We start from the raw sequence: 13,126 nt of genomic DNA, 5'->3' as shown, positions 1-13,126 counted from the left end.
GTATAGGTTGATATGACAGAACCAACCATTGTAAGACCCCAGATCTCTTACTCGAGTTTCTGAATTTCCCCTCGCGAACAGTATTCCCGCATCAGCATAGTTTTTAAGTTCTCCCAGCTTATCGAGTTAGCCACTACCAGAGTTAGCGACTTAACATGGCCATTCCACCATGTTAAAGCTCTATCCAAAAAGGTACAAACAACGAATTTGACTTTGCTACTCTCTGGAAAGGAGCATATTTCGAAAATTGCTTCTGTCTTCTCAATCCAGTGTCTTAATGCCATAACTCATCCAGTCCCGTTAAAGGTCCTGGGTTTGGCATTTGAATAATCTTTATAAGTGCACTCTCGCGAGTGCCCATGACTCTCGCCATGGTTAGAAGGATGTATGAGACATGGTAGCCGCTACAGCCGCCATGACCGCTGCTTGAAACATAGCAGCGACGAACTTAGGAGGTGGTGGCAGAGGTGGCGTCGGTGCTTCATTAACAGTGTTACATCTTAGATTTCTACGAGGAGGCATCTTTTTCTATAAAAGTTAAAAGATACAAAGATTGTAAGATATCAAGAGTGAATATGAATTTGATATTTCTGAACTAAAACATTTAGTTCAACATGAATCTTGTATTGAATTGGAATATTGAATACATAAAATCTGAAAAACTTGACCCTAAATTGGCATATTGAATACATAAAATCTGAAAAATGCATGTCGATTAAATTGGCATATTGAATACATAAAATCTGAAAAACTTGACCCTAAACAGGTCTACAATATACCAAATTCTGGGAAAAACATCGACATCATACTGACCTACCGAAAATGAAATTTTCGCGGTCATACTGAAAAACATGAAAAATAACGCTTAGAACATATTCGCAGACTTTAACTATAACCAAAATAGTGAACGGTAAACGAGTAGAGTATTATCCATTTCTTAAACCAAAAGAAAGGATAAGTAGAGTATCTCCTACTGGCGACGGACATCACTCGGACGAACCCTCAACTCAGCTAGTTGACGCTCCACATCAAGCAGATGTCTTTCATACACTGTCTGGTGTGCTCGAAGCTCTATGACTTCAGCTCGAGTTACAGCTAACTCTTGCAGTAAGGCTTCATTGTCTCTCATTTCTCTGTTATGAGCAAGCTCAAGATTACGAATACTATCCTTCTTGGCATTCGTGTCCGCATCAAGCTCCACAGTTTGTTGAATGGCTTCCACTCCTAGCTCAACATTTCAAGCCACTCGGCGAACCAAAATAGGAAGAATTCTATCTGTAGAGCTTCCCTCACTTATATTGAAGAAGCTTCGGTCTCCGTTGTAGGGTAAGCTTGGACCTTGCTCTCAGCTCCACCTACCCAAGTTCTCAGCCCATGAAGGTGTCGGACCTTGGAAATTTTGTCGTGGATTAGGATTATGGGCAACTGGTGGTGGATTATAGGCTTTTGATTCGGAATCATTGTCTTTAGGAAAATTTTCTGCAAAATCATCAGCTAAGGGAATTTCATGATTCTCTTCCGGCTCTGCATCTTGCCCTTGATTGGGAAAATAAGATTCTCAATGTAGATGAAATCCAGCCATTGTTATCTAAGCGAGAATAGGGATAATAGATATAGAATATAGTTAGTAACGATAGATTAAGGATATAAGCTTCTACGAGAGAGACTTACAGTTAACAAGTAATGTATTCTTTATGACTTGTTATAGGTATTACTATAACTATAAAGTGTATACTAATTATATATAACTTGGGTATAACTGACATTCGATTAAATGACCTGACTCTAAATCCACAACCAAACAAGGAACAGGAAATGAAGCTAGATCACATATTCTAAGTCTATATAACTTTAATTATATATAACTGTAATATACCCTTAATATTTATAGTTCTACCCTCAATTTTTCTATTGTTTTCACATGTTTGTTATTAATATATAGTGCCTAAAATAGCCCTATAGCATTTTAATCTTTATGTTCTGCTCTAGAGTTCTTCTGAATATGTATGGTTGGTAAGTTTTAGACATGTCGCAACACCACTATCACTCCCAAACACATGTTGGTCATATCTCAAATCAATATAGTTGATCAGGCTATATTAATCCCATATATGACTACATAACTGCCCATGTTTGACTGTAATGTCCAACATCCAAATACTTTTAAGTTCTTATGACTGTGATACTATACTTGTAGGTATGAGTGTTAGTATACTTCTTGTAAAAATGCTTATATTTTTTTAAAAGGTATACTTGTAGTCAGAGCTCTTAGCCCCAAATGTATTTATAGTTTGTATATCTTTTATGGATTGATATACTGAGTTCACTATAAACAAATCTCTGATACCAATCTGTCACACCCCCAAACCAGATGGCGGAAACGTCTGCGGGTGGATGACTTCATTTGTAGTATCACAGCACATGCATTATAGTAATCAGAGTATAAACAACCAATGTATTTAATAAGTTTAAGTATTTGCATGTGTTTCATCATTGTATACTAAAATCAAATAGTTATACAAAAGAAGAAGACAAGACACAAATAGCTCCATCTTCTCAAAAGCTTAGGGAGTACCTGTCTACTGGTTCCCTGAGAATACAAGTAATTTGAAAAGAGAGTATCAACATAAAGTTGAGTGAGTGCATAAGTATTTATGTTTGAATGAATGTTTTCTGTTTCTTAAATATGTAATTGTTCCAGAAAATCCTATATTTTATGTTGTATATATGGAAGTAGTTTTAATCTGATAAAAACCGTTCTGTTTGTAAACCAATGTTTTGTATTTATATTCCTTTATGTAAAAACTTGTATCTGTGAGTGTGCCTGGTTCCACCAACTGTTATTGTAAACTGTGATGTAATACTGTAAATCGTATCTTGTACAGCTAGTACCTTGGAAATGTACTTAAGTTTAGTTAATTATACACTAACGTATTGCTAATATCTTTTATATGAGTTATTATAACCATACTGACTAGATGGACTGACCCAACGCCATAAATGCGTTGAAAGCTGTTGATAACAACTGTCACTCGTAAGCGTTCATGCTTGACTGTAGCTAGCAGTCCGAGTGCGGGATTGTCAATCCCAATATAGATCTATCCACACATTGTTTCAATCCCCCGCTGGAGATTCTAGTTATACTGTCATGACTTTAACTATATTGTTTAAATGAATTAAACAACATGTATCAAATGACTCATAAAAAGAATATAAACGTTACATGTATAATAGTTATGAAAACCCAATCATTCTGAAATAAATGATTGATAGTATGTTCTTGAATTAGTATTCTTAACATGTATATGAAAGATGTATACTCTTGATTATTTTTTTGAATCTGTTGGAACTAAGTTCTCTTAGGATCGTATGATTCTATGCAAGCTAATAATTAAGAATGTAATAAAGAACACAAGAATGGCACTGAATATGTCGTATGATTAACACTTCAACACCTCAGAAGAGCTCGATGAAGAACTTCGACTGTAGAGATGTTTAGGGTTACAATAATAAACTTAATTATCGACTCTTTAATACGCATACATGCATGCATATTTATAGTAAAACCCTATTAACTAATCTAGATAGTCACGGATGGACAGGCCCAATCCGGATACAAAACTTAAGGTCCAAGACGCAACACAAACGGACTCAACAATCTCCCCCTTTGCGTCTTTGGAACCGAGACCTCAATCCTGTTTAATAACAGAAGCCTTCTTCACAGTTCTAAACACCTTCGGTATAACGGCTAAAAGATGGTAACGAAACGTAATATACCACCGAAGCATGTCTGTAAAATTCTTCTTATCAACCTCTGAATTCTGCTTGCATCTATGAATGATGTTGATGATATGCTCCAAGTAGTTTGTTAAAAATAGATGCTTATCAACCAGAGCAAACAAAAACCTATGAGCTTCACCTTTCGTGAACATGACAGTAAGATTTGTTGAATCTATCTGTCCCATTTTCATCTTGTTCACATCCCCTGGTTTCGGTGTAGGCTTGACAGTCGGCTTCTTTTTCATAACTCTTGCTATCTCCTGATCCATAGTAGCAACTTCATGGATGTAGGAGGCCAACATTCTCTTCAGATGTTCTAAAATAGGCTCATATTCCTTAGGATTAGTGAGCAGAATGTTGAACAGCAAAATCCAGTCATGGGGATTGAGATTAGGAAGATCTGCTAGAGAGATAGTTGACAACGTGTTCGCCGAACCACGAGTGATTTTGAAATTAACGTTAACAAATCTCCCAGCAGGTGAGGGTTTGAGTACCTTGACTGTAATGATCTTCTATGTGCTCCAAGTTAGGTACTGCGGTTGCCCATACTTCAAGTAGAAGTCTATCAACTCTCGGTTAACCTTAGGATGGGGAAAAGGAACCTCAGCAGTCGCATCAAAGCAATGAAATGTGAAAGCTTTTCTGGTAATCGGCATGTCGAACTGTGAGTCCTTGGAGTTATCACAATCAAACGAAGCAACCGGTTCCAACCAATAGACAGAAGGAAACTCAATCGCCTGATTGATAAGTGTCACTTTTGTCCATAAGGGAAACAAAGCCTTCTTGCAGTTCAAGGAATCTTCTTCTTCTTTGTTTCTCCTTTCCCTCTCCTCTGCTTCTTCAGCAATTTTCAGAGTTTCATCCAGCTCTCTGTCTCTTTTCTTTCGTTGCAGAGCTTCAGCAATGGTTTCTTCTACATCACTATCACTTTTATCAATGGTCTGCTTTGGCTTTGCTCGTGAACCAGAACCTGAAGCTACATTATCCTTCAGTTCGGTTGTTACTTTCGGTTGAGCACCTTCTGTTTTCACAATGACTCTTGGTTGAACAACACGAGCACTACTTTCTCCCCCTTGTTTTGGAGGTACGAATCCATTCGAAACACCCTTCATTTCATGCAGTATTCCAAGGGCAGGAAGGAGTTTGAATGTGAGATGATTGTGAATTGGAAGAGTAAAAATAGGATCATGAGCACGAAGCAAATTTGTCAACATGTCCTGCACCTCACCAGCACAACTCTTATACACAGCCCGTTCTGTCTTCAATAAAGAGATTTCTTTCTCAGCATGGGCTAGCTGCACCTTCTGGAGTTCAATGGTGGCTTTGTGTTTGGCCAGATCCTCCTTCAAGGCACTTTCGGTTGCCAGAGTAGCATGAAGAGCATCAAAACGAGAATCCACTGATTGTAAAAAAGAAGTGGTCTCGGTTTGGAGCGAGGAGCGTACAGCTTCAAACTTAGTGCTTTCTTCTTGAAGGGACTTAGCATAGGAGTCCACAGAGGATTGTACCTTTGCTGCATTGGTGTCAGCATGAGCTTTCAAAGAGTCAAGAAAGATCTGAGTTGTGTGAACAACCTCAGTAACCTCTGTTGTTGCCTTTTTACAGGAAGAGGTGGACGCATCAACTGCCTTAGTAGATTTCTCAATGGCATTTGTGTATTGGTAGATGGCAGTTTCTAAAAAGGCTTTAAGAACCACACCACCATAAGCTTTGCTATCTTCAAGCAATCGGTCGAGCTTGTCATGAATGCTCTGTAAATCTTGACTTTTGACTGGAGCATCATTATCATCATCAGTCGAAAGCCTGTAAGGACTGAAGTAGGTAGAGTCAAATTCCTCATTCTCTCCTCCAAGAGTAGCACCAGAATCAGTTGAGTGTGTTGGTGAAAGAGATTTAGGGGTGATAGGAGTTTCTGTTGCAGTAGTAGCCCCCGTATCAGATACGGTGACGCCTACTGTGGGGTTAGGAATGGTAGTGGTTGTGGATTCTGTAATGATTGGAGATGATAAAGGAATGGTGGAAATAGGAACAGATGTAATGGGAGGTGGTGGTGGTAAAGTCGTTTCGTGAGATGGGACTGGTGGAGTAACAATAGGAACAGAGAGAGAAATGGTTTGTTTTGGTGATTGAGGTAGTGCGGGAATTCTATTGTGATTGGGAGATTCTGTTAGAGTAGGGGAACGAGGAGGAGCGTTCCCTCTTGGTGAGTCATGGTGAATCTCTTCTTCCTCAATGTCCTCATCGGCATGATCTGTGCTTGGAGGAGTGGGACTCTTGGACCTTCGAGCCATCTTCTTTATCTTCTTCTTCTTTTGTTGAGAAGAATCCCCTTCAATAGACTTTCGTTTTGAAGACTTGGAGGACTTAGACTTTCTTTCCTCAGTGGGTTCTTTCTTTGAGATCCTCTTCCCTCGGTTGGTAGGTTTGTCCAAGGCATCCAGGACAGCCTGCTGGTCTGGAGAAAGGACCCTCGGTCCAGAGGGAGGGAGTTTCCGATAGTCAGCCATAACATTGCTCTTTTCTGCAACACTTCGATACATAGATTCAGGAATAGATCCATTATGAGGAAACTTGATTGGATCCGAAATGATGATCTTCTTTGTGTGGAAGGTAGCGATAGATGCAAGTAGAGCATCCTTTATCACCGGAATCTCCAAAGAATTAATCGCTTTCCTCGTAATCAGAGTCCAAAATCTTCCACAAGAGATTTCAGAATGCCTCGTTGATGTGTTGAGGCTCTGCACCACCTGAGACCAAATTATTGACCCATGATCAAGATTGATCCCATTGTAAAGGCCATAAAGAAGGGTAAGGAAACCCTTGCTGGTACCGTCTGAACCACCACATCGTTCTGCTAATCCCTTAATCAGTAGAGTGAGCAGACCATTCCATTGAGACGGTAAACATGACTTCTTCACTTTGGTAATCGTGGTGAGCACATCAGTATACCCCATCTCATAGAGCATTGAAAATAACTGTGTCGTCGTTATAAAGTCCGGCGAGATGACACAAGAATCGACAGCAAGATTCAAAATCGAACAAAACTTCACCTTCGAAATAGATGCCTTCTTATCGTGGATGTCAAAGTAAATACGTTCTTTGTTTTTGTCATAAGACGTTGTAGAATAGACCTGCGATAATAACGACATTGGAACAGCTTCAACCTGGGTTAGGGCTAAAACCAGGGGTGAATACTTCAAACATTCCACCACATCCAGCCTATATGCATCATACAAGAACGGGTTAAGTTCAATGATCATATTTTGGTTTGGCTTCATGGTGAGTAAAGATGATGATGCCGTCTGATCATGAATTGATGAAGAAGTCGCCATTGTTAATCGAAGAAGGAAGAAGATGAACAGTTTGCGCTTCGTTGGTTTTTCAGAGAAAAAATATTGCCAGTAAAAGACAAATAAAAGTGGAAACCCTTTATATACCATTGCCAGGAGAGAGAAAAATCATGATGATAATGACGTGATCACTAAAACGTCGCCTGAAAAAGCGCGAAGTGACAGTGTGGTTACTCCCAGGTATACGTCAGCACGCATGGGTAAAGAGACCGTTCAAATTCACGCGCCTAAATCTTATCTTCAATCGTCGTTTGAAATTCCATGATAACCCCCTGTTTGGCTCCAATAGATAGAACAAAATTCAAACCAATCAGAAACCAGAATGTGGGAAAACTGAAAATTTTCGTGCATTAGTGTGACAAAGTTAAAGAAATAAAGAAAATGTGTATAGGATGTGAGTGATGTCTCATTACTAGACAGAAAGTAGAGGATTCCGGGCAAGAATCGCTTCCTTCAAAGTCAAGAGAGACTTGAAGTGCTTGTGTGGTTTCCCGAATGATACGATCAACTGTTTGTTAATAAACATTGAAAGGCTTCTTTTATAGATTAGGCTTAGGGTAGCTTATCTTCATCCGAACTTCGAGTCTTAACATAAAACCGAACGTTGGAAGAAGTACCTGTGAGACCGATGTGGTCTGTTGAATAGGTAGGTTGGATATAGTATATAGTGACTAAAGAGGTAGCAGAAATCTCAAAAAAATAAACTGGATCTCTTTGGGAAGAAGCGCCTTGGTAGTAGACAATATCATAAAAGACCACGCAAAAATAAAAAGAGATTTCATTAGGTGACCAGTAAGTTCTTGAATAATTAATTCACCATCAATTCATTATTGGTGTCGGATATTGGGTTTCACTCAGTACGTGGGATACGTATCTAAGATCACAAACACAGATGTTGTGTAACCATAAACCTCAGTGGTAAGGACCGAGAGTCTCAAGGGTTACAATGGTGAATTGAAAGGAGATGGAGAATATAAAGGAGGTGGCTATAGAACCGAAAGTACCTGCTGCTATATAGACGTGACAAAGCAGAGAAACTCTTAACTCATATAAGAAGAGGAAGGTAGCTCTAGACTGAGTTGCAGTTAATGGCCTGATTGGTAAGAAACGATAGGTATAGATCGAATCATTAAGTCATGATAATAGTCGTAGAGGCTTTGGTCAACATACAGCAGCATGCTTCTAGGGACCCTTAACTAGTTTGTACTGAAATTAAATATACCTGCCTTAGATTCACATTTTGTTGTACTGGTACTCTTGTCACCTAATAAAAATAAGAAACACACCACACATACCAACCAAACAGACAAACGAAACCAACAAAGAAAATATTTTAGAATTTTTAGAATTTTCTGAAAAGGAATAAAAACAGAAAGATAAAATATTTTGGGATTTTTGAAATTTTCTGAAAAAGAATAAAAACAGAAAGATAAAATACGAGAGAAAAGAGTGTACAAGTTATACAACCGAAAACTTATCTTAAATGAGTGAAGTGAAATAGACGGAACGATCGGTTCATTTCGGTTCCTTAAAATTCTAGAGCCGAAATAGACCGAGCGATCGGTTCATTTCGGTTCCCGAAAATTACGGAGCCGAAATAGACCGAGCGGTCGGTTCATTTCGGTTCCTTAAAATTCTATAGCCGAAATAGACCGAGCGGTCGGTTCATTTCGGTTCCTGAATTTTATGGAGCCGAAATAGACCAAGCGTTCGCTCCATTTCGCTTGTCTAATTTTTAGTGAGAGATTTGAGGATTTGGTACGGACTCTCCTTCAATCATGCCCAAGCCTTGTAAAATTTTGTGAAAGGTAGCTTCACGTAAGGCTTTAGTGAAGATGTCAGCCAGTTGATCAGTAGATCGAACAAAGTGTACTTCCACGTTCCCATCTTCTACATGATCCTTGATGAAATGATATCTAAGTGCAATGTGCTTAGTTTTTGAGTGTTGCACTGGATTGTGACAAATCCTTATTGCACTTTCTGAGTCACAATAGAGAGGTATCTTCTTCATACTTAGCCCATAGTCTCTCAGTTGACTTTGAATCCATACCACTTGAGAAGTGCAAGATGCTGCAGCAATATACTCAGCTTCGGCTGTAGATAGAGAAACACAAGTTTGCTTTTTGGACTGCCAGCAAACAAGTTTCCCGTCAAGAAATTGGCATCCACCAGTAGTGCTCTTTCTGTCCAGTCCACATCCTCCTAGATCAGCATCAGAAAAGGCTTGAATGAAGAATCCAGATCTAGCAGGATACTAGAGACCGAGAGATGAGGTTCGCCTTAGATAACGAAAAATGTTCTTAACTGCCACCATGTGAGGTTCTCTTGGATTGGCTTGAAACCTGGCACAATAACAAACAGAAAACATAATATCCGGTCTACTAGCTGTTAGATACATAAGGGACCCTATCATTTGACGATATAGTGTTATGTCCACAGCAGGTTTTTCCAGAGATGGAGTTAACTTAGTGCCAAATGCCATAGGAACCTTCACTTTTGAATCACCCTGCATTCTGAATTTCGTCAGTAAGTTCTTTGTATAGGCCTCCTGGTTGATAAATATGCCTTCTGGTCCCTGTCTAATATTCAAACCAAGGAAAAAATTAATTGGACCCATTGCGCTCATTTAAAATTTAGTCTCCATCAACTTCCTGAATTCAGCTGTTAAGCTAGGATTCGTGGAGCCGAAGATGATATCATCAACATAAATATAAGAACAATCATTAGATGTTCGCCTTCCTTCTTACGAAAGAAGGTTGGGTCAAGCGAACCTTGTTTAAATTTTGACATTTTCAAGAAGCGAGTTAGTGTTTCATACCAGGCCCTCGGTGCTTGCTTTAATCCATAGACAACTTTATCCAGCACATAGCAATGATCAGGGTATTTTTCGTTCACAAAACCCGGCGGTTGCTCAACATAGACTGTTTCTTCTAATTCTCCATTCAAGAAAGCGCATTTGACGTCCATTTGGAAAACTTCGAAGTTTTTATGAGCAGCATATGCCAAAAAGATTCTGACTGATTCCAACCTAGCTACTGGAGCGAAGGTTTCCTCATAATCTATCCCTTCCTCTTGACAATAGCCTTTCACCACCAACCGAGCCTTGTTGCGAATGACATTCCCCTCTTTATCTAACTTCTTTCTCAAGACCCATTTCAAGCCAACCACAGAAGCATCCTTTGGGGTGTGAATCAGCCTCCAAACTCGGTCGCGTTCGAACTCATGAAGCTCATCCTGCATTGCCTGGACCCAATCGGAATGATTAAGTGCAACACTTACGGTTTTCGGTTCAACCTTTGAAATGAACGAATTAAACATGCAAAATTCAACTTTTGAGAATAATGTAGTTTGTTTCGCTTTGAGTTGAGAACGAGTAAGAAATTTCTCAGAAGTTTCACCAATGATCTGTGCTTTGGGATGGTCTTTGGTCCATTTAGCTAACGGTGGATAGTTTGGATCATATGCTGGATTCAGTTCAGCCTCCACTTCTACTTTGAATTCTGATTGATCGTCATCACCTTCGACATGTGTATCTTCTTTCTCCCCCTCGACAGGCGAAGTGTAACCTGAGGCAGTGTCAGAGTTAGTATTTCCTGTGGAAGTTGGTTTCTCCCCCTCAATTGAACTACTACTTGTTGATTTTGGATCTGTACTTTCCTCTTCACCCGGACCTTTATGTGTTGGGGAGGGAATTGGATTCTCCCCCTCAACCGAGACTTGGGTTGTCTTTGGTGCTGTCGAGCTCTCCCCCTTGAACATTGAATTATTGTTTGGAGAGTCAGTTGATGACGTAGCACCCTTAGGGTCACTTTCCATCTCTTTAGCAGCTTCGTCTATGACCTTTTTGAGATTATCGATTTTGTTATTTGCTGCTTTTGCCTCGGAGTGAATTGCTTTCTCCGGTTCATCAAATAGCCGAATGTAGTCCTCGAATAAGTTGGATACTGGAACCGAGACTTGGCCAGATTCTGGGAATATTTCACCTAGGTCACTTTCAGTCTGCTGAACCTTCTTCATATAATTATCATCAAAGGTGACATAATAAGTCTCTTCAATCCTTTTGGAGCGTTTATTCAGCACTCTGTATGCTTTTGATGACAGAGAATAACCCAGAAATATACCTTCATCGGCTTTGACATCGAACTTGTTGCGGTTCTCCTTTGAATTGAAAATAAAGCATCTTGAACCGAAAATGTGGAAAAATTTAACATTCGGTTTCCTATTGTTTAAGATCTCATATGGAGTTAATGAGAATCTTTTGTTGAGCAAGGACCGATTCTGAGTGTAACAGGCAGTGGCAATTGCATCAGCCCAGAAGTATAATGGTAGGAAAGCGAAACTGAGCAAGGTTCTGGCTGCCTCGCATAACGAACGGTTTCGTCTTTCAACAATCCCATTCTGCTGTGGTGTATAAGGGGCCGAAAAATTGTGAGTTATCCCCTTATCATCCAGAAAGTCCTCAAAATCCTTGTTCTTGAATTCTAGATCATTGTCACTTCTGATGTTCCTCACCGTCTTCCTCAGCTGTACTTCCACTTGCTTGATGAATGTCTTCAATTTGGGAGTTGCATCTGATTTCTGCTTAAGAAAGAAAACCCAAGTGAAGCGTGAAAAATCATCTACAATATCTAGAATGTACTTACTACCACCAATGCTCTCAATAGCTGAAGGTCCACACAAGTCAATGTGAAATAGTTCAAGAGCTTCAACTATCTTCGTATTTATGCGTGTGGGGTGGCTCTTTCTACTCTGTTTGCCCATTTCACATGCAGCACATAAATGCTCTTTATCGAATTTGAGAAGGGGAAGGCCTCGAACGTGATCACCAAGCACCAATTTGTTTATGTCTTTGAAGTTTAGATGCGAGAGGCGTCGATGCCATAACCAGCTTTCATCGATATTTGCCTTTGACAGCAGACAAATAGCTGGTGTACCTCGAATTAGGTTTAGATTCAGAGGGTATATTTCTCCCTTGCGTTCAGATTTCGGCAGAACCTTCTTGGATTGTTTTTCAATTATCTCAGACCCCTCATCATCAAATGATACCTTCAAGCCTGTGCCCACAACTAATTGTGACACGCTGATGAGGTTGTGCTGCAATCCTTCTACATACGCTACTTTCCTAATTGAGAATTCGCCATTGGTTATCATGCCATACCCTTTGATTGTTCCATAGGAATTGTTTCCATACTTTACACACCCACCATCTTTCAGGGACCGGAACTCCCTCAGCTCTTCCTTCCTCCCTGTCATGTGACGCGAGCAGCCACTATCTATGTACCATTCATCATCGAACTGCTCGTCACTGATTACCTGCAGATTCAAGCGGATTTAGGAGCCCAAAGTTTCTTGGGTCCTTGTGAATCTTTCATAGAAAAAGGAATTACAGCAGAAATATCAACCAAATATGTTCTTTTTACTAAAGTGGTTTGATCTTTTCTTTTAATTGTATACACCTTGATTTTAGTTTTATCTTCTTTAATGTTCGGTGCATTGGTTGGTGTGTTGTTAGATGGTTTATGATTTTTCTTTTGACTTCTAGGGTTAGCTGATGATTTCTTATTACCCAACTCAGAGTTTTGGTACTAGCTTTCCCTTTCCTTTCATGTCCTTCAATGAATTTGTTTTGCTTTGGGACTTGGAGGGACCGAAACTAGGTTTATGACCGAAACTGGGTTCGGGACCGAAACTAGATTTATGACCGAAACTTGGTTTACGACCGAAACTGGGTTTAGGACCGAAACTGGGTTTAGGACCGAAACTAGGTTTATGACCGAAACTTGGTTTAGGACCGAAACTGGGTTTAGGACCGAAACAGGACTTGGAATAGTAGGAGTTTGGACTGAAATTTTCCTTTAATTTCTCCTTTCCTTTTTCCATTGATCTTTTCTTGGGAGGCTCATAGTTGGAGTTTTGAGAACTCTAGTGCCTTTTTTGTTCATTTAGATTCTTAGCATATCTTTGATTTCTCAAGCGTTTCTGCTCAGCATGCTCCC

Source organism: Lactuca virosa, chromosome 7 (genome assembly GCF_052849685.1).
Source record: "Lactuca virosa cultivar CGN04683 chromosome 7, Lactuca_virosa_CGN04683_v6, whole genome shotgun sequence".
Lineage (NCBI taxonomy): Eukaryota > Viridiplantae > Streptophyta > Magnoliopsida > Asterales > Asteraceae > Lactuca > Lactuca virosa.
This window is presented reverse-complemented; position numbering follows the sequence as displayed.